This window comes from Nycticebus coucang, chromosome 2 (genome assembly GCF_027406575.1).
Source record: "Nycticebus coucang isolate mNycCou1 chromosome 2, mNycCou1.pri, whole genome shotgun sequence".
Lineage (NCBI taxonomy): Eukaryota > Metazoa > Chordata > Mammalia > Primates > Lorisidae > Nycticebus > Nycticebus coucang.
The window spans coordinates 140,807,981-140,830,440 of NC_069781.1; the positions used below are offsets into that span (position 1 = coordinate 140,807,981).

The following is a 22,460-nucleotide window of genomic DNA, read 5'->3' on the forward strand; positions in this document are numbered from 1 at the left end:
TCTTCAGTGTTCTCATTAGAAAAGGATGCTGGATTTTATCAAATGCTTTTTCTGCATCTATTGAGAGGATCATGTGATCTTTATTTTTGCCTCTGTTAATATGGTGGATAACATTTATGGACTTGCATATGTTAAACCAGCCTTGCATCCCTGGGATGAAGCCTACTTGATCATGATGAATGACTTTTTTGATAATAAGCTGTAATCTATTGGCTAGGATTTTGTTGAGAATTTTTGCATCTGTATTCATGAGTGAGATTGGTCTGAAATTCTCCTTTTTGTTCGGGTCTTTTCCTGGTTTTGTTCTTAGGGTGATGTTTGCTTCATAGAATGTGTTGGGGAAGATTCCTTCTTCCTCAATTTTTTGGAATAATTTCTGCAGTACAGGAATAAGCTCTTCCTTGAAGATTTGATAGAATTCTGTAGTGAAGCCATCTGGACCATTTTTTGGTTGGAAAATTTTTTATTGTTTCTTTGATCTCAGTGCTTGAAATTGGTCTGTTCAGGAGCTCTATTTCTTCCTGGCTGAGTCTAGGGAGAGGGTGTGATTCCAAATATTGATCCATTTCCTTCACATTGTCAAATTTCTGGGCGTATAGATTCTGGTAGTATTCAGAGATGATCTCTTGTATCTCTGTGGGATCAGTTATTATTTCTCCTTATCATTTCTGATTGAGGTTACTAGAGATTTTACTTTTCTATTCCTTGTTAGTCTGGCCAATGGTTTATCTATTTTATTTATTTTTTCAAAAAACCAACTCTTTGTTTCCTTAATTTTCTGAATGATTGTTTTCAGTTTCATTGATCTCTGATTTGATTTTGGATATTTCTTTTCTTCTACTGAGTTTAGGCTTAGATTGTTCTTCTTTTTCTAATTCCATAAGAGCTCTTGTGAGATTGTTGATGCGCTCTGTTTCTGTTTTTTGAATGTAGGCATCTAAAGCGATGAATTTTCCTCTCAAAACTGCTTTTGCAGTATCCCACAGGTTTTGGTAGCTTGTGTTTTCATTATTGTTATGCTCAAGGAAGTTAATGATTTCCTGTTTTATTTCTTCCTGCACCCATCTGTTATTCAACAGAAGATTGTTTAATTTCCATGCCTTTGGGTGGGGTCAAGCGTTTTTGTTAGAGTTGAGTTCCACCTTTAGTGCCTTATGGTCTGAAAAGATACAAGGTAAAATTTCAATTCTTTTGATTCTGTTGATATTTGTTTTGTGTCCCAGGATATGATCAATTTTGGAGAATGTTCCATGGGGTGATGAGAAAAATGTATATTCTTTATCTTTGGGAAGGAGTGTTCTATATGCGTCTATCAAGCACAGTTGTTCTAGGGTCTCATTTAAATCTCTTATATCTTTGTTTAATTTCTGTTTAGAGGATCTGTCCAGCTCTGTAAGAGGAGTGTTAAAATCCCCTGTTATTATGGTATTATCAGATATCATATTGCTCAGACTGAGTAAGGTCTGTTTCAAGAATCTGGGAGCATTTAAATTGGGTTCATAATTATTTAGACTTGAAATGTCTTCTTGTTGTATTTTTCCCTTGACCAATATATAGTGACCATCTTTGTCTTTTTTGACTTTAGTTGCTTTAAATCCACATGTATCTGAAAATAAGATTGCAACTCCTCTTTTCTTCTGAATTCCATTTGCCTGAAAAATTGTCTTCCAACCCTTTACTTGGAGCTTTACTTTGTCTTTTGAAGCCAGGTGTGTTTCTTGCAGACAGCAAATGGATGGCTTGTGTTTTTTAATCCAGTCAACCAATCTATGTCTCTTCAGTGGGGAATTCAAGCCATTAACATTTATTGAGATAATTGATAAGTGTGGTATTATTCTATTCGTCTTATTTTGTGAGAGTCCATTGCTTAGTTTTATCTTTTGCATCAGTGTGGAGGTTAGGTTCTGTCCTTTAATTTCTGAGTTCTTACTTTGCTGCTGATCCATTGTGGTGGTCAGTGTGCAGAACAGGTTGAAGTATTTCCTGTAGAGCTGGTCTTGTTGTGGCGAATTTCCTCAATGTTTGTATATCCGTAAATGATTTGATTTCTCCATCAATTTTGAAGCTTAGGTTAGCAGGGTACAGAATTCTGGGCTGGAAATTGTTCTGTTTAAGTAGATTAAAGGTAGATGACCATTGTCTTCTTGCTTGGAAAGTTTCATTAGAGAAGTCTGCGGTCACTCTGATGGATTTGCCCCTGTAGGTCAACTAGCGCTTACTCCTGGCAGCTTGCAGAATCTTTTCTTTTGTCTTGACTTTGGACAGGTTCATCACAATGTGTCTTGGAAAAGCTCGGTTAGAGTTGAGGCGACCTGGGGTCCGATAGCCCTCTGAAAGCAGTGTGTCAGAATCTTTGGTGATTTTTGGGAAATTTTCTTTTATAATATTCTCTAGTATAGCTTCCATTCCTCTGGGGCATTCTTCTTCCCCTTCTGGAATTCCTATAACTCGTATGTTGGAATGCTTCATAAAGTCCCATAATTCTGACAGTGAACGTTCTGGTTTCTCTCTCTTCTTTTCTGCCTCTTTTACTATCTGAGTTATCTCAAGAACTTTGTCTTCTACCTCTGAAATTCTTTCTTCTGCATGGTCTAACCTGTTGCTGATACTTTCCATTGCATCTTTAAGTTCCCTGATTGACTGTTTCAGTTCCTTCAGCTCTGGTATATCCTTTTTATATTCTTCATATCGTTCATCTCTTATTTGATTCTATTTTTGAATTTCCTTTTGGTTATTTTCCACTTCATTAGCAGTTTCCTTCATTGTTGCCATCATTTCTTTCATTGTTTTCAACATGTGTATTCTAAATTCCCTTTCTGTCATTCCTAACATTTCTTTATAGGTGGAATCCTCTGCAGTGGCTACCTCATGGTCCCTTGGCAGGGTTGTTCTGGACTGGTTCTTCATGTTGCCTGGAGTTTTCTGCTGATTCTTCCTCATGAGTTTTTTCTTTTATCTGTTTCCTTGCCCTAATTTTACTTTCACTTCCTCTTGCTCTTTAAGTTCTCATGCCTGTGGAAGTTGTGGGCGGGTTTAGACGGATTGAACACTCGCAATCACTTGCCAGTTTTCCACTGTTTTAGTCCTCCTTTTGAGGTCCAGAAGTCTCTCGCTGACTCCCTGTATCCTCGCAGGGGTGATGATAGGCAGATGCCACCAACATGAGATGCCTGGAGTCCTATCTCCCCAGACTCATGGTGCCCAGATGCAAGGAAGCTGTTACTCGGCCGCCATCTTGCTCAAATTTTTAAATGATTTTTAAAGTAATCATTTATCTAAAGAGTTTCACAGATTGTGTTACATGTAAAGTTCATACTCTGAGACAAATACTGAATAGAAGTGGTCCTGAAACCCAGCTGAACAGCCACTTAAGCTGCAATAGTGGTGTCTGTAATTGTTATCTAAGGACTCCTAAATCCAGGAGAGTATGGGCTGGTTTGCAGAGCATTGGAGTGCACGGGATATCGGACGTGGCAGACTGTGAGGGTGGCGGCTTCCCGATGTCCTGCGTTCTCAGGTTTGCCCAGCTGTCGGGGATAACTGGGAGAGACATCAGGGTCGTCCCTCAGGAGCTACTGCATACCCATGAACAGGTGGTCCCCCAGGAAGCTCAATGCCCTGGTGACAGCTCTCAGAGAAACTGATCAAGGAGTGTCTGAGTTGCTGCCTTCGTGTTTTAACTGAGAATTTTTCTGACCTAAACACGACTGTCAGAGATCAAGAGGTCCTCTCTTCCCTATTGAGCAGGAAGCCCGCTTTCCCTTCTTTTAATCAGACTGGAGAATGCCAGGGCCAGGCCTGCGAGTTCCTCCTTGTTCCTGTGCCTCTTCACTCCTTCACAGTCAAAAAGCCTCGAAGCTTCTGCTTAGATTATGGCAAAATTCAAAGGCTCACAATGCTGGGTTTGAGTCTGAATTCTCAAAATCAAAACCTTTCTTTTTTTCTGAGCCATAAACACTTCATGCTGGCGCACTGGGCTGTGGCTGTCAGGAGAGCCGGCTTTCTCCCTAGTCACATGTGTCTGAGCATATCCAAGAACTGTCTGTGCATTCAGACAGGAAGGAATCAGTGCTGCTTCACAGAATGCAAGCTTCAAAACTTAAATGAACGTGTTTGTAACTTAGTCCAGTAGAGTGCCACCATGTGAAACAGTGTGCAGCCACACTGCTGAGCTAATCTGCATAGCCAGGGGTAGGATAGCAAGTCCCTTCACAGCCACAGGCCATTTTATGAGTCTACCCCTACTAGAGATGGGGTGATGGTGTGGTCAAGGGTGGCACTGCGGCACGAACCTGTCACTTTTTAGAGGTCACTGAGCAGACAGCTTTGCTGGAGAGAACATGCTCTTACCCAGACAGCATAAAAGGAACTGGAGCCTTGGGTGGATTTACAGTAGAGTGAACCCTATGGCATCTCCTACGGGGTCAGTGATAGTCATGCAAAAGACAGTCACAGTGCTGGTTTTAGGGGAAAATCGAGGTGGAAGACATATAAACAGGTGGTCAGCTAAAAAGGTCTTGTGCTAACCTGGGGGGGCGGGGCTTCAAGACTAACATGGCAACAAAAACGGGAAATTCTAAAGCACAACCAGACTAGCGCAGTTACCAGATTCAAAAGAAAAACTTGAAAAGCTAGGCAATTTGGACCAAACTCTAGTAGCAGGCAAAGATAAACACTGGACAGCTGCCTGGAAGTATCAGAGACTTAACAAGAAGGCAAAGAATAATCAAGCCAAGACCTAAAAAGACAAACATCCAGAGAGTTGAGACTGGCCTTTGTAGGCTCTTTCTCCTTGGTGGAGTCTACAAATTCTGATGAAGGTAGTTAATAAATTGAGGAGAAATGGTGAGAGAAATGTTGGAGCTTAGGACCATATGTTTCCTACTGCTCCTACAAAGTTGGTGGCTTAAAACAGCACAAATTTGTTATCTTACAGTTCCGGAGGTCAAAAATTAGAAATGGGTCTGAGTGGCTCCAGTCAATGTGTTGGAGGGCTGTGCTCCCCCTAGAGGCTGCAGGAGAATATCCGTCTCCTTGCCTTCTCAGGCTTCTAGAAGCCACCCGCTTTCCTTGACTCATGGCTTTTCTCCATTTTTAAAGTCAGCACCAGGGTGTGTGTGTGGATCCGTCCATCTCATGCTGTATAGATCTGATGTTGAGGACAGCTGATGACAGCCTGCATTCCACTTGCAACCTTAACTTCTCCTTGCCAGGTAGCAAGACATATTCACAGGGGATTAAGACATGGACATCTTTGGAGGGGCCATTATCCTTCCTACCACACGTCCTGCTGAGATAGGGCCTGATAAACAGTTACGCTTTGGAGTAGGAACCATGAAGAGCTGCCTCCCAGAGGAAGAACAAGCGGGAAGAAAGAGCTCCAACGTGAAACTCAATCCAACAGGGTCCCACTTCAGAAACACATCCCAAGCAACTCTGCTGAGCTCCTGTTGTGGAAACTGCCACCTGGCTTAGTGTCAATAGGGCAGCCCAGAAAAATCTCAACCCTGAAATTGCATTATAGTGATCCCAGATTGCTAGGAACCCCAGATATGGGGGGGGGGGGACAACAAAAGTCCACTCTAAATAAATGAAACTATAAATACATATACATAGTAATTAAGTGTGGGTATATATACTACATATACACACATCCCAAGGCCTCACATTATTTGTAAAAAAGGAATTTCTTCTGGGCATCATGGCTCCTATCAGTAATCTCAGCACTTTAGGTGGTCAAGGTAGGAAGATTGTTTTGAGGTCAACAGTTTGATACCAACCTGCAAAATATAGTAAGACCCCATCTTGACAAAAATAAAAGTTTTAAAAATTAGCTGGGCATGATGATGCATACCATGGTGATACATTCAACTTGGAAAGTTGAGGCAGGAGAACCGCTTGAGCCAGGAGTTTGAGGTTGCAGTGAGATACGATCGGGCCACTGTACTCTCGTCACAGTGACAGAGCCAGACTCTGCCTCAAAAATAGGAAAACAAAAGAAATCAAATTTCCGAGTACGACATCAGACACAAAATCAAAGATAAACCAGGAGTACAGGGAGATAAGACGTCATGGAACAAGAACCAACAAAGCAAGAATAGAAACAGGCCAACAAGGACTTTGAAACTACTGTGGCTGCTGTGAACATGGAGCTAAAGATAAGACCGAAATTTTGGAATAGTTAGAAACCACAAAATGTGACCTAACAGATTAGAAAAAAAAACAACAACAAAACTAGAGCCACTCCAAATTTTCAAATTAAAGCTCAATAAATGGTTTATTAGCATATTTGGCACACATGATGTGAAAATTAGTAACCTGCAAGAAACATCAGAAAAATTTTTTTGAATAAAGCACATTAAGACGAAGGGATGGGAAGTTCAGAAGACAGGGTACTCAACACAGAGGTCAGAGAGAAGTCTGACGTTCACGTAATGGGAGCCCCAGAAGAGAAGGAGAGGGATAATAATGCAGGAGTACTATTTGAAGAAATAACAGCTGAGCACTTAGCAAATCTGAATAAGCACCAGACCACTGGTCCAAGAATCTTAAACAGGGTAAATACAGAAAGATTTCACCAAGGCACTGAAACAACAGCACTAAAATGATGAGAACCAAAGAAGACAAACTCTTAGAAGGAAATTGAAAAGATCTGTTACTGGCACATTGGAACTAAAGGAAATATTATTAACAAACAGCCATCTTAGAAGGAAAATTGCCCCTGATGAAAGGGCTAAGATGAAGAAATGGAAAGCAACATAAATGGTAAATATCAGGGTAAATAAAAATTCATGTTGACTGTACTAAATAGCAATAATGATGTCCTAAAGGGTTTATAAATTAACATAATTACAGTGCAGTACATCAGCTGGAAGAGAATAAAAAGATGTTTTTGTACCAAAATGTCATTGTCCAGGATGAGAACAAAAATCAATCTGCTTTAAACACTGATAAGTAAAAGACATAAGCTATAATATCTAACCTAACCATTAAAATAATAAGGAGCATATAACTTGCAAACAACTGAGAGCCAACTCATCATTCTCTGGTAGAGAACTCACAAAGGTCCTGCCTCAGTATCGGAGAACAATTAGCTGTAGATGAGTCCTACTTTGTGTTAGGCCTAGTGGGCCTAGGCTAAGAAAGAAAGGTGTCAGGCCTAGGCTATAATGGAAAAATACCAGTTCACTCCTGACAAATTTCTGGACTGCAAGCTTTCAAAAAAAAAAAATGAAATAAGTCGAGTTCACTCCCAAGATAGAGGGGAAAGTACTAATTAACTTCTTGCTTCTAGTTCACTCCAAGTTTCTTGCTTGGCTAACTCCTTGGGAAACAGACCAGGAGGTACCAACTGTTCCTGGACTGACTTGTAAACAATACCAGGTGGGGAAAGTACTGAAACTAAGATGTATAGGGGGAAAACATTAAAACAAAGATGTATGACATATGACTAACTAACCGCAAAATTCTGCTTTTGTACAATGCTTGCTTGCAACCCTACCGGGATGCACCTGGACAGCCTGGGAGCCAACCAGGATGCAGACCAAGCCTTAAAAACCCAACCCCTTAAGCACTCAGGGCTGCTCTCAGAAACCCCATGTTGGGATACTGAGGCTGCTGCAGGCTCGCTCTTCAATAAAAGGACTCCTCTTTAAATTTAACTTGTTTGGCAGTGTGGTCTTTGTGGAACTCCTGGACTCAACATCAGTTTGGACGCACTTAACAACAAACGGTCTCCAGTAAATTCACTGCAGTTCAGGGAAAAATTTAAGAATATTTATAGCTAAATCCAAATATCTGGCATCCTATCAAATATAAGGTATGCAAAGCAGCAGGAAAAAAAGACCCATAATAAGGAAAATAAGTAAACCCATTTATACTGAGCCAGAAGAGACCCAGATTAGTAGGAAAGGACAGTGAAACAGGAATTATAACTGGGTTTCCTATTATCAAAATCTAAAGCAGAGACACGGAAGGTATAAAAGACAGACAAATTAAACTCCTAGAGTTGAAAACTACATTGTCTAAGATAAAAAATAAACTAAATGAGATTAGTAGCTGATTAGAAATTACAAACAAAAAACTTAGTGAACTTGAAAAATAAGTAACAGAAACTACACAAATGAAGATACACAAAGAGAAAAAAGAATCAAAAAGAAGACAATGATGGAAGTTATGGGACAATTTCAAGAAAACTAGTACTTGATTACTTCAAACCCCAAAGAAGGAGAAAGGTATGAAACAATATTTGAAGAAATAATGACTAAAAAGTTTCTACATTTAATGAAAACTATAAACCTGTAGATTCAAGAATCCCAGATCCAAAAATTATGAAGAAGATTGGAAAGCATGTGGTGATCAATTAATCCAAAATCTTGAAAGCAGCTGTGTTGTGTATAAGGGAACGAAAATAAGGAAACAGCAGGATTTTCATGCCATAAAAAAAAAAAAAAAAAAAAATACAGCCAAGAAAACAGCTGAGCAACATCTCTAAAGCACTGAAAATGCTCAGTAAAGATATCTTTCAAAACCAAAAAAGAAAAATGAAGATCTTTTCACATATACAAAAGCTCAAAAATAAATAAATAAATAAATTCATCGCCTGTGGAGCCACACTAAAAGAAATGTTAAAGAAAATCTTTTGGGCAAAAAGAAAATATCATTTGGGAATAAGGGTCTATATAAAAGAATGAAGAGCATGGGACAGGGTAACTACCTAAGCATATAAGCTTTTTAGCATATAAATCTCAAATATATAAATAAAACACATAAACAGAAATAAGAACAAATTTGTTCATAACGTACACATAAGGGATGATGACAGTACACAGTCTAGAAGGAAAGAAATGGAAGCAAACCATTGCAAGGTTCTTTTACTATATGTAAAGTGGAATAAATAAATTAAAGATGTATCCTATAAATCTTGAAATAGCCTCTAAAATAACAAAAGAAAAAGTTATACCTAATAAAACAAAGAAGACACAGAAAAAGAGGAAACAGGGGCCAGACACAGTGGCTCATGTCTAAAATCCTAGCACTCTGGAAGAGAAGCCTGGAGGATTGCTGTGGTCAGGAGTTCAAGACCAGCCTGAGTAAGAATGACATCCATCTCTACCAAAAATATAATAAAATTATACAGGTGTGTTGGTGCATGCCTATAGGCCCAACTACTCAAGAGGCTGAGGCAGAATGGCTTGAGGTATTTGAGGTTGTAGTGAGCCGTGGTGATGCCTTTGAACTCATGCCAGGGGGATAAGCACTCTCTCTCAAAAGAGAGACAGACAGACAAAAAGAGACAAAAGGAAACAATGATGGGAAAACAAATATCAGAATGATAGGCTTAAATCTAACCAGCCATATTATTAATCACATTAAATGAACATGTTTTGTCTGGGTGTGGTGGCTCACACCTGCAATCCTAGCACTTTGGGAGGCGGAGGTGGGTGGATTGTTTGAGCTCAGGAGTTTGAGATCAGCCTGACCAAGAGCCAGACCCTGTGTCTATTAAAAATAGAAAATTTAGCCTGCCTGGTGGCACATGCCTGTGGTCCTAACTACTAGGAGGCTGAGGCAAGAGAATAGCTTGAGTTCAAGTTGCTGTGAACTGTGACTCCACGGCACTCTACCCAGCACAAACAAGTGAAACTTTGTTTCAAAAAAAAAAGAAATTATTTTAATATTTCAATAAAACGGCAGCGATCATTAGAAAAAAAAGAGAAAGAAAACAAGCAAAAACTTTGAGATTCAATGTCTTGCTGCTTATCAGAAATACACTTTAAATACAAAAGATGCAACTAGGTTAAAAACAAATGGTTGACATATTAACATTAGTCAAGAAAAAGGCTGGAAAGTCTATATTTCTACCAGACAAAGTAATTTTCAGAGCAAAGAACACTGCCAAGGATAAAAAAGTTCACTTTACAATGATAAACGAATCAAATAGCCAAGGCATTGTGGCAGGCACCTATGGTCCCAGCTATTTAGGAGTCTGAGGCAAAAGAATCACTTAAGCCCAAAAGTTTGAGGTTGCTGTGAGCTGTAACACCACAGCACCCTACAGAGGGTGACATAGTGAGACTCCGTTTAAAAAAAATAAAATAAATGAACCAATATAGAGAGAACTTTAATGAGAAATACTCATACCCACATCATATTCATACTCATAGGTTCCAATAGTCTCTTCCTATAATCCATAGAAAAAGTGGACATAAAATTAGCAAGAACATAGAAGACTTGATAAACACTATCAACCCGTATGACCTAGTTGACCCCTACAGTGCACTCCACTGTAGAATGGACAGCAGAATAGACATTCTCTTTTGAGAATGGAATACACACCAAAGTAGACTAAAACAAGTATCAATAGATTTACCAACCCAAGTTATACAAAATACGTCATATTGGTTGGGCAATAATTTTTTGATTTGACTTTAAAAGCACATGCAACAAAAGCAAAAATAGACAAATGGAATCACATCAAACTTAAAAGCTGTGCAGAGACCACCTAGAATTTTGGAGAAAATATCTCCAAGACATGCACTCATTATTCCAAGCTAATAGTGGACAATAAGGTGTTATATCCAAAATACACAAGGAGGGGTGGCGCCTGTGGCTCAAAGGAGTAGGGCGCCGGCCCCATATGCTGGAGGTGGTGGGTTCAAACCCAGCTCCGGCCAAAAACTGCAAAAAAAAAAAAATCCCAAAAACAAAATACACAAGGAGTTCAAATAACCCAATAGCAAAAAAAAAAGAAGAAGAAGATTACAAATGGGCCACAAATCTTAGTAAACCTTTCTCAAAAGAAGACATATAGTCCAGAGACATATGAAAAAATAATCAACATCAATAATTATTAGGAATTATGCAAATTAAAACTGCAATGATTTATCGCCCCACACCTGTCAGAATGGCTATTACCAAAAAGATGAAGGATATCAAATGTTGGTGAGGATGTAGACAAAAGGGAACCCTCGTACATACACCCTTGATGGGAATATAAATTAGTACAGTCATACGGGAAACTATGAAGGTTCTCTAAGAACTGAAACTAGAACTACCATAGATCCAGCAGTCCCACTGCTGAGCATTTGCCCAAAAGATCTGAAATCAGTTCGTCAAAGAGATATCTGTAAACACTCTGGTGTTTATTGCAACACTATTTACAATAGCCGACTTACGGAATCAGTCCAAGTGTCCATCAGCAGATGAATGGATAAAGAAAATGTAGCATACACACACAATGAAATATTGTCTGGCTTTAAAAAGAAGGAAGTTCTGTCATTTGCAACAACACGGACTGAATTAGAAAACATTACGCTAGGTGAAAGAAGCCAGCACAGAAAGACAAACACCTCAAGTACTGACTTACAGGGCAGCGCCCGCAGCCCAGTGGGCAGGGCACTGGCCACATATAGCCAGGTTGGGGGGTTCGAACCCGGTCCGGGCCAGTGAATCAAACTGCAACCCAAAAATAGCCAGGCACTGTGGTGGGTGCCTGTAGACCCAGCTACTTGGGAGGCTGAGGCAAGAGAATCGCTTAAGCCCAAGAATTTGAGGTTGCTGTGAGCTGTGACGACACAGCACTCTACTCAGGGTGACATAGTGAGACTTTGTCTCAAATAAAAAAAGAAAGAACTCACTTATATGTGCAGTCGAAGCAATCAAACCCAGAAGCAGAGAGTTGAGTTATGGTTACAGAGGTTGGGACAGTGAGAGGAGCTGGGAATAAATGGCCAAAGGGCACAAAATATCAGACATGAGGAATATGGCACGCATGCATCCTTTAATTCCATAACATGATGTGATGAATATAGTTAATACAGAGTACTAGACATGTCAAAATTATTAAGAGATTAAATTTCAAACGTTATCACCACAAAAAAATGTTAAATATTTGAGGTGCTATGTTAACTACCTTAATTTAATTATTCCACATTGCACTCATCAATCATAACATCACTCTGTATCCCAAACATATATGCAATTATAAAATATCAGTTTATAAAAGAAAATGAATAAATCAATACCTAAAGGAATAAAACAACTTGGAATAAATTTAACCAAAGAAGTGAAAGACCTATATACTGAAAACTGCAAAATATTTCTGAAAGAAATTAAGACCTAACTAAAGGAAAAGTTATCCTGTGTTTATAGAAAGAAAACTATCTAGGCCATACTACCCAAAGCCATCCACAGCTACAATGCCATCTCTGCCAAAACCTCAGAATTTTTTGCAGAAAATAGAAAAGCCAATCCTCAAATTCATGTAGAATCACAAGGAGACCCATTAGCCAAAACAATCCTAAAAAAAAAGGATGAAGTTGGATGACTCACATATCTCTAACTCAAAATTTACTACAAATCTACAGTAATCAAAACAGTGCGGTACTTGGCACAGCGACAGACATACTGATCAATGAAGTGGAGTAAACAGCCTGGAAATAAACCTTCACATTTGTAGTCGAAGACTTTCAAAATGGTTCCAAGACCACTGAGTGGGGAAAAACATAATCTCTCCAACAAAGTCTTGAGACGACTGGATTTCTACCTGCAAAGGTATGCATTTGGATCCCCAGCTCATACCATGTATGGAAATTAACTCAATGTGGATCAACAACCTAAATATAAGAGCTAAAACCATAAAGCCTTTAGGAGAAGATATGCTAAATCTTCCCGACCTTGAATTTAGCATTAGATTCTTAGATATAACAGAAACACAAGCAATGAAAGAAAAACATAAATTAAAAAGACTTTGCACAAGAAAGGAGACTGCCAGCTCTGCGCCTGTGGCTCAAGCATCTAAGGCACCAGTCACATACACCTATGCTGGCGGTTTCGAATCCAGCCCGGGCCCACCAAACAACAATGATGGCGGCAAACCAAAAAATAGCCAGGCATTGTGGCAGGCACCTGTACTCCCAGCTACTTGGGAGGCAGAGGCAGGAGAATCACTTGAGCCCAGGAGTTGGAGGTTGCCATGAGCTGTGATGCCACAGCACTCTATCCAGGGCGACAGCTTGAGACCCTGTCTCAAAAAAAAAAAAGAAAGGATACTGCCACTAAAATAAAGGGACAACTTAAAGAATGAAATAAAATATCTGAAACCACATATCTAAGAGTTTAATGTCCAGAATATACAAAAAACTCCTATAAATCAAAAACAAAGGACAAGCAATATAATTAAAAATGGGCAAAGGACTTAAACAGACATTTCTCCAAAGAAAATATACAAATAAGCATATGAAAAGATGCTGTATACACTACTAGTTATTAGCAAAATAGAAATCAAAACCACAATAAGATACCACTTAATACAAAATGGCTGTAATTAAAAAAAAAAAAAAAGGAACTTAAGTGTTGGCAAGGATGTGAAGAAACTGGAGCCCTGGTACGTTGCTGATGGGAATGTGAAAAACTGCGGAAAACAGTTTGGGGTCCTCAAAAAACTAAACATAGAATTACCATATGACCCAGTAATTCCACTCCTAATTTTGAACCCAAAACAGGGACTCAAAAATACATGTCAATGTTCACAACGGCCAAAAGGTAAAAACTCCCCAAGCGTCCGTCAACAGATAAATGGATAGGGAATTTTTTTTTAATAAAATGAAGAACAGGTATCGGCCAATTCCGGGATAGTGAATAAAGCCAATTAAGACCTTTAAATCAAATTTGTTGCAATTTTGTCTCTTGACAGATCTGATGAGGAAAGAAGGGACCTGGGGATCTTTTGAGAATCACAGAAGGACTGCTATCCCCCTTTTGGGGGGCATCCTTGGTCTTCTTCGTGGAGCCCTGAGAATCCTAAGTCACCCTCAAGTCTACTTCCTCCTTCCCTTTGCATTTGAGCTCCCCGACCTCTTTGGATTTGGGGGAACCAAAGTTAGTTTTCTCTGTGAGACAGCATTTGACTAAAGTACTCAGAGTTCATCTTGGCTGTGGCAGGGCACAGGACAAGTCACTGGGAAGGGATGCATTATTTTGCTCCTTTCAAGAGCTCTTACATGTGTCTGTATAAAAGGATTGAGTCAAGACATCGAGAATATGGCAGGACACAACAGTGGAGTGCACCACATTTGTGGCTAAAATATCACCAGACAGAAGAGTTGAGCTCCATTTGGGGCTAGCACGAGAGCTGCCCTTTTAAAGGTAACTGACAGCAGCTGCAGGTGGTGTTTCTTACTGCAGGAGGGCATGATCTCAGGCTTTTGTTAGTCACAGATATATGAATTCTTTTTTTTTTTTTTTTTCATACACTCAGGTAAGGGAGGCTCGGTGTCTGACTAGGTCAGACCTAAAATGGAGTCATTGGCTAAGTAAATCAAGAACATCTCATGGCCAAAGCTATCTAGGAGCAAACATGACAATGAGATCCTTAATTTTTCTTTTCTTTTTTTGAGATAAGATCTTGCTCTGTCTCCCAGGCTAGAGAGCAATGGTGTCATCACAGCTCACGGCAGCCTCAAACTCCTGGACTCAAGCAATCCTCCTGCTTCAGCCTCCAGAGTAGCTGGGTCTAGGTGTGCTCCAGAACACCTGGCTAATTTTTCTATTGTTTATAAAGACAAGGTCAGAGGTCTCACTCTTGCTCAGGCTGGTCTCAAACACCTGGTCTCAAGCAATCCTCCCACTTGCTACCCAAAGTGCTAGGATTACAGGTATGATCCAAGCACTGGGCCTAGATCCCTAATTTCTAAAGACCTGAGTACTCCACCTTCTGATAGACCTGACTTTCTCTTGTAGGAGATTATCTGGCCTTGAAAGCTGCAAGTATTTACAAAAGCCGCAAAATTTAACTAAGGATAATTCAGAGTTATTAAGTGTGATGGCCATTTATCTGCTCTTCCTCTCTATCAGGTCCCTCCAGAATTTGGAAACTATTCATGAGTACTCTTATTGTTATGGAAATATGGTTATTTGCATAAGTTCTATTAGAATCTGTTCTCTTTAACAGAAAACAATTGGAAATGCTGGTTATATTACCAAGGCTTTGACTGGAATGTCATATTTGAAAATGTGCACACAATTCTTGACTTCCAGGGATCCCAGACTTTTAATAAGTGAATACTGGGGTTCGCTGTGTACCCCAACCTGGGGTGGGAGTCAACAGAGGAGATGACATTGGGGGAAATAATGAGACTCTACACCGACTTAATGTATGAAGTCTGGGGAGCCTGAGAGGAAAGCATTGACACACGTGCCTAGTGGCAGACCGCGGCAATGCAGCAACTTTCTGACCTCTCAGAAACCTTTTATTGATTTCTAACACAAGGCACACATGCAAAATGTATAGGTGTCAAACTTGGATTAAAAGAATCCCAGGCCCCCATCAGGGCTGGGTAAAAAGGAAATGGCTAGGTAATCAGGAACACAGGGTAGCGTGTTGTCAACAATGGCCATTAATGTATTTAGAAAGTGAGAGGGGAAAACAAGTTTTGTCTCTGCAGGGCAGGCAAACCAGCTTCCTTCAGCTAACTGCCCATCAGAAATTCAAAGAGCTTTGCCCCCCTCACCTACTGACTCTCAGCTCAGGGATGGTTTTAATGACTTTGCCCTGTCTGGGGTGCCTCTGGGCTCCTTTCATCTTCTGTGGTTTCAATATGGCCTGTCTGCATGCTTTGCCATGGATTGAGGCGAGGTGCCTGACAGAGAGATCAGCCTATCAGCCTCCACAAGTGAGTAAAAAGTTGTCACTTCCCGGCAACAGGATACAGATTAGTTACTGCAGATACAGTGTGACGTCTGCCTTGGTTTGGCTTCTTAGCATCTGGAGTTCACTTTTAATGTCCAAAATGAGTTTCTTCATCAAAATTTCTAGCAAAGCAAATTTAAAAGAAGCCTAGAATGCTGGGCATGGTGGCTCACACCTGTAATCCTAGCACTCTGGGAGACTGAGGCAGGTAGATTACTTGAGCTCAGGAGCTGGAGACCAGCCTGACAAGAGTCCCCGTCTCTACCTAAAATAGAAAAAGTAGCCCAGCATTGTGGTGGAAGCCTGGTCATAGCTACTAAGGAGGCTGAGGCAAGAGGATCTCTTAAGCCTAAGAGTTTGAGGTTGCTGTGAGCTGTGATGATGCCATGGCACTCCACCCAGGGTGACAGAGTAAGACTCTGTCTCAAAAAAAGAAAGTGTATTGGTCTTACTGTGATCATCTTTGGTTAAAATGAAGCTGACTATTAAGAGTAAAGGTACATTTCAAAAGAAAACTATAGTATATGGTGTTTTAGACTGTAGCCCTATTAATTGTTTTTTGTTTTTGTTTTTTTTCTTTAGCTTTTGTTTATAACTGTAGACTGTACTAGATTCTGAACTTTTCTAGTTTTCTTTAATATCAGGCTCTCCAATGAAGAACAAGAACTGCTCAGTTATTAATGCCCTTATAAGCCAAATCTGGACAATTCAACATAAATTTCAAAGGAGAAGTCTTGTGGCTGGGGATGGACCACATACAAAGTTCACCCAAACACCTGATGCCACAACCAGAGGATTCAAATTGTGAAGCTGCTAATGTCATGCTGTGGACAGCTTTTCCTAAGAAAATTGGAAAAAGACTGTCATAATAAGACTCTCACCCCTTTTAATTTTTCTTACTTAGGCCTACCTCTTTCACTTGGCAGAATAATGCTGTAGTTAGAATTCCACAATCAGTAACTTCCACAAGTAAATTGTCCTAACCCACTGATGGGATGGCAGATTAAACAGGGAAGAATCTGTGCAACTGATGACACCTCTTGTTGAGGACAGAAAAATACACTGGGTGTTGGTTAAAATGAATAAATTCCTTGTCTGGCTAGTCGGTTCAGTTCACAGGGACCCCGACTAAGGAATATTCTCTAGACCCTTGGTATTATCCTCCTAATAACCACAACCTACATCTCCCTCTCAAAAAAATGTTCAATGTTTTCAAACAGTGACTTATCCAATGTCAAACAGCCTCTGTCTGGCTGGAACAATAAAACCTCAAAGAAATCCATGATAATGAGGACATGGCAACCTAAAAATTCATGCTGCAACTGGTCACCCAAAATGACAGTAACTGTAAGCAGAGCTGATTCCCTGAAAGGGCTGTCCGAAGTGGGGAGCTATCCAATAAAAATTATAGGTGGCCTTTGTTTTAAATTAAGTTTCTGCACTTGCCCCAACAGACCAGACTAAAAATCAAAATGGACTCACCCAAGTCAAAGTTCCACCAAAACCAAAACTGAGTTATTGTCTGACCTTCCAAGGAAACCAGGAAAAAGAGACAGCAGCCAATTCTCCAGTTAGGGTAGTTTAAAATCTTTGATCAGGGCCAGGAAAGGTGGCTCAGGCCTATAATCCTAGAACTCTGCAAGGCCAGGGCTGATGGACTACCTAAGCTCAGGAGTTTGAGAGCAGCATGTGCAAAAGCGAGACCCCATTTCTGCTAAAAATAGAAAAACTAGCCAGGATGTGATGGCGGGCACCTGTAGTCCCAGCTACTCAGGAGGCTGAGGCAAGAGGATCGCTTGAGCCCAGGAGACTGAAGTTGCTCTGAGCTGTGATAACACCACAGCCCTCTGCCCAGGACAAAAGAGTGAGACTTTGTTTCAAATAAGTGAAATGAAATCAAATCAAATCAAATCAAATCTTCAGTCAGCACGATAATGAAGTCACCCCCTTTATCAGTTATTTTGCTATTGTTCTATTCTAAAAGTGACTGACACTCTCTCTTTGTTCTTTGTTTCTGCTTTCAACCTTTCTCTGACTATAAAGCCAACCTCTTCTGCTCAGCTCACTGAAGCACTAATTCTGTGTCATGGAATGAAGGGTTGCCTGATTCTGGACTCATGAATAAACCCAACTGACATCATCAAACTAAAACAAAACAAAAACCAGATGAATGGATAAACAAAATGTCGCATATCCACACAATGGAATAGTTTTCAGTCATAAAAAGAAGTAAACTTCTGGCCAGGTGCAGTGGCTCATGCCTGTAATCCTAGCACTCTGGGAGGCCAAGGCGGGTGGGTGGATTGCTTGAGCTCATGAGTTCAAGACCAGCCTAAGCAAAAAGCCAGATCCCATCGCTATTAAAAATAGAAAAACTAAGGCAAGAGGATGGCTTGAACCCAAGAGATTGAGGTTGCTGTGAGCTATGATGCCATGGCACTCTACCAGGGTGACAGCTCTGAGACTCTACCTCAAAAAAAAAAAAGAAAGAAAGAAAATTCTGACACATGATACAACATGTATTAAATTTGAAAATATTATGCTAAGCAAAGTAAGACATACACAAAAGGACAAACATTGTATTATTCCATTGAGTTTATATACAGAACAGACAAATTCATAGAAGAGAAAATAGGGGTCACCAGGACTGGAGGCTGGGGCTGGAGGTTAGAGAGTTATTGCTTAGCAGTGACAGAGTTTTCTGTTTGGAGTGACAAGAAGTTTTGGAAATTAATCATGATGATTGCCCAGCATTGTGAATGAAATTTAATGTCACTAAATTGTGCATTTAAAAGTAGTAAAATGGCAAATTCTATGTTATGTATATTTTACCACAATTAAAATAAAAATACTGCCTGACCACTTACCATACCAAGTTGATAATGTGGAGGAAGTGGGAGTCTCATACCCTGCTGGTGTGAATGAAAAATGGTGCGGCCAATTTGGAAAGTAGTTTGACAGTTTCCTAGAAAGTGAAATGTATACACATCTACTATGTCATTTAGCCATTCCACCTCTGGATAGTTTATTTGTCTAAAAGAATGACACCCACAGTCCCTACAAAGACTTACAAATGAATATTCATAGCACTTTATTTATGACAACCCCAAACTATAAAAAACCTAAATGCCTAACAACAGATGTATGTATCAACAAGATACATGGTTGAGTTATATCTACAGCTGAATACTAACTACTAGAAATAAAAAGAAACAAACTATGAATACACACAACTTGGATGAATCTCGAAGTTTTTGTACTGAGAGAAAAACACCAGACAAAAAAAAGGAAACACTGAATGACTCTCTCTGTATAAATCTCTAAAAAATGGAGAAATAGTGACTAAAATATCAATGGTTGTCTGGGGCTCAGAGGGGCCAGGAGAGAGGCATCTTGTGGGGTGTAACACACTGGCATCACTGCAGGGCTGGTTTTCCCGATGTGAACGTATATCCAGGTTCATCAGATTACACACTGAACAGTTTATTGTATAATACCAATCATACCTCATCTCTGCAACCGTAGAACAGTGGTTATGGTGCCAGCCACATGCACCAAGGCTGGTGGGTTTGATCCCTGCTAAATAACAACGACAACTGCAACAAAAAAATAGCCAGGTGTGGTGGCGGGCACCCGTGGTCCCAGCTACTTGGGAGGCTGAGACAAGAGAATCACTTAAGTCCAAGTGTTTGAGGTTGCTGTGAGCTGTGATGCCACGGTACTCGGCATTGCCTTGTGGCAATGCCACAAGGACAACATAGTAAGACTCTGTCTCAAAAAAAAAAAAATACCAATCATTCCTCAATAAAGCTGTTAAAACAATGAGAGCAGCTAAAGTATGTAACAAATAACTATGTTTTTTTCCTAGCAGCACTTTAATTTTTCCAAATTTCTAATTTTTTGAATGATTCGTACTGAGCAGCCAAGAAGCACCACTTAACAAACTGCCTATTCTGAAGGACCTATACTGTCATCTGACTTACCCAAGGCTATTTTTATCTTAGGGAGAGAGAGATTTATTTTTGTAAAAAAATAATAGATCCTCTACCTGCATTCAGTTCATTACTGTGCAAAATCAACTCACCTGTGTCATTTTTGCAGGCCTAAATTGCTTGCCCATGGAATTCTTGAATCACCGGGACTGGGCATTCTTTCAGTTCTAAATCATTAACTGAACATCTGCTGATTTGTCAGTGTCACTCGCTGTGAGTGATCAGTGAGCCAGCAGACGCCCAGGGTCTCTTCCTGCACCCCAGACTCATCTCTGCCCAGGGAGCAGCCAGCGGCATCCTTCCCAACACTGTGCTTTCAGGATAAAGCCTCAGTGGCTTCCCTGTGCTTCATGGTTAATTTTATGTGTCAACTTGAGTGGGCTACAAGTGACCCAGATTAAACACTGTTCCTGGCAGTGTCTGACCCGTTAGTATCTGGGAAAGTTGCAGGGAACCCAGGTGGCAGGTTAATGAACACCAGGACCCAGCAAGGCATCAATTCTGCAGCACCCACTGACAAAGAATTCACCCAAGGAAGCTTCGTACAAATAAGTGCTGCTAATAATTAACACTGCAGATCAAGGCCAGCCAGCTGTGAGATCCTCCCACGGGGATCAATCAATCACTAATGCAAATAAAGCATCCCTAGAATTTTACCTATGGGAGAACACTGTTCAATTTTATTTTATGCAGAGCTTTTCAAAAGCACATCTTAGAAGATAATCTTTGTGCGTCTTTATTTAAAAAAGAAGTGTCCTAATTAGTAATTTATGAAAATATGGAGGATGTCAGGAGAGCAAGAACACAGAAGCCTGCCTTAGAAGCGGCCGCATTTACAGGAAAACATGCCTCTTTGTGTCCAGGTGGAACTGTACGATGTGGGCCTTGTCAGACTTTAAGGGGCATGGGATTCCCCCCAGGATCTGGTCAAAATGCAGATCCTGCCTCCACAGTCTGCAGGGGCTGGGATTCTGTGTTGCTCCCAGGCTCCAGGTGAGGCCACTGCTGCAAGTGAGACAAGCAGTGACAGGCAAACAGTTTTTCAGCCTAAGGTCTGTGACGCAGCAGGGGATTCCAGGACCAAGCATGGTCCCCAAATGTACATGCTGAACTGTAACCCCCAAGGTGAAGGAATCTGGAGTTGAGGCCTGTAGGAGGCGATGAGGCCACGATGTACAGCCCTCGTGAATGGGATCAGTGCCCCCCACTCTGCCACATGAGGACACAGCCCACAGGGGGCTGTCTGCAGACCAGGAAGCAGGCTCTCACCAATGCCAGACCTACTCACACCTTGATCTTTCCAGCTTCCAGAACTGTCGGAAATAAGCTTCTGCTGTTTATAAATTACCCATTGAGTGGTTACTTCACTATCGCAGCAGGAATGACCTAAGACATCCCCTTCCCAGACACTTTTACACATCCTTAACTTCTTCCTACCACCTGAAACACAAGGGTGACAGCCCAGCCTAGGATCCCAGCAGCCATGTGGGCCCCACCTTCAGATCTCAGAGTGCTAAGAGCTAACGGCAGAGAGTGATTCTGGCGACTCTCCTTGGGCCCAGGAAATTCATGTTGCTGGGAAAACAGGATCGTAGGGAAAGGCGAGTAAACGCCTATTAAACCTCCCCTGCAGTCTGTCTGCTGAATGCTTGTGAGGAGGCGGGAGAAACGCTGCACGTGAATTAGTACTTGCTCCCATGTGATTTTCCCCCATAAGCCCAGACTTCAAAATGGCCCCACAGGAGCGTTTGATGGGTGCTGGTGAATGGACCTTAAACCAGGGCCTCTAAAGAGAAAAATCACCACAATTATGGCAGGGATTTTGTGTACAGTAGTTCAGAGGCCTTTAGGCAGACTACAGACTGTGACAAAAGGCGTGGAGTCTCTTGTTTGTACAGATCGGATTCGTCACAAATTTACCAAGTCAAGAATTCCAGATAAAGTGTTTCAGCCTTCACCTGCAGATCATGCAAAGTAGGATGGGGATCCACTGAACCCCCATAAACTGCATATTGTTACTAGAATAAAAAGTACAAAAGATGTCCACACTTGGGAAAAGATACAATAAAGATGCTTGGATTAGAAAAAGCACGTACCCCTCAAGTTCACAAGAATATCTCTTCAGTGAATACAAAACTGAAAGTGGTCAAACATTTGATAAGAAGCCCCTGAAGCTGCCACAAGGACTTCCCACAGAGGCAGACATGTCTAGCTGTGTCTCAAGAGCACTGGAGAATTAGGAATACAGTGGCACCTGAAACCTGGGGAGCAGAAAAGTTAGGTCCTGATGCCAGCACAGCTTCAGAATGAACAATGCAAATTGTTTAAAAATGATGAGAATGTTTTCATTAAAACAGATTTTAAATTAAAAAATAAATAAATAAATAAATAAGATGGCCCCACAATCTCTAATGATGGCATAAGCGTGGCACACGGAGCCCTGAGCCCACTGAGCTCAACACCACTGCACAGATGTGGGACTGCACAGGCAGACTGTGCTTAACAGCCACTGACACAGCCAACAGCCTCCAAGCCTCTGTGCTGTCCCCTCCATGATGACATCATGTGAGCTTTCTATTAGAAATGCACCTACCTAACCCCCACTGCAGTGAGCACAGCCTCCTGCCAGAGCAGTCACTTTGTCCTACTGTCTCCAGATTTCAGGCACTAGGAAGGCTCAGGTTAAAGCTACAGCCTCCCTCAGCCCACAGCCCGCAACCCACAGCCCAGAACTCCACCTGTGCAGAGCTCTGATGATGCAACATCACTCACTGGGG

General features: G+C 40.9%; 1 protein-coding gene and 1 pseudogene across 1 annotated transcript in view; one reads left to right on the forward strand and one right to left on the reverse strand.

Annotated features, from left to right (window-relative positions):
• Positions 1 to 22,460, reverse strand: part of ATP10A (ATPase phospholipid transporting 10A (putative)) — a 257,523-nt gene that overhangs the window by 84,145 nt on the left and 150,918 nt on the right.
• Positions 21,473 to 21,964, forward strand: LOC128569187 (39S ribosomal protein L30, mitochondrial-like; annotated as a pseudogene).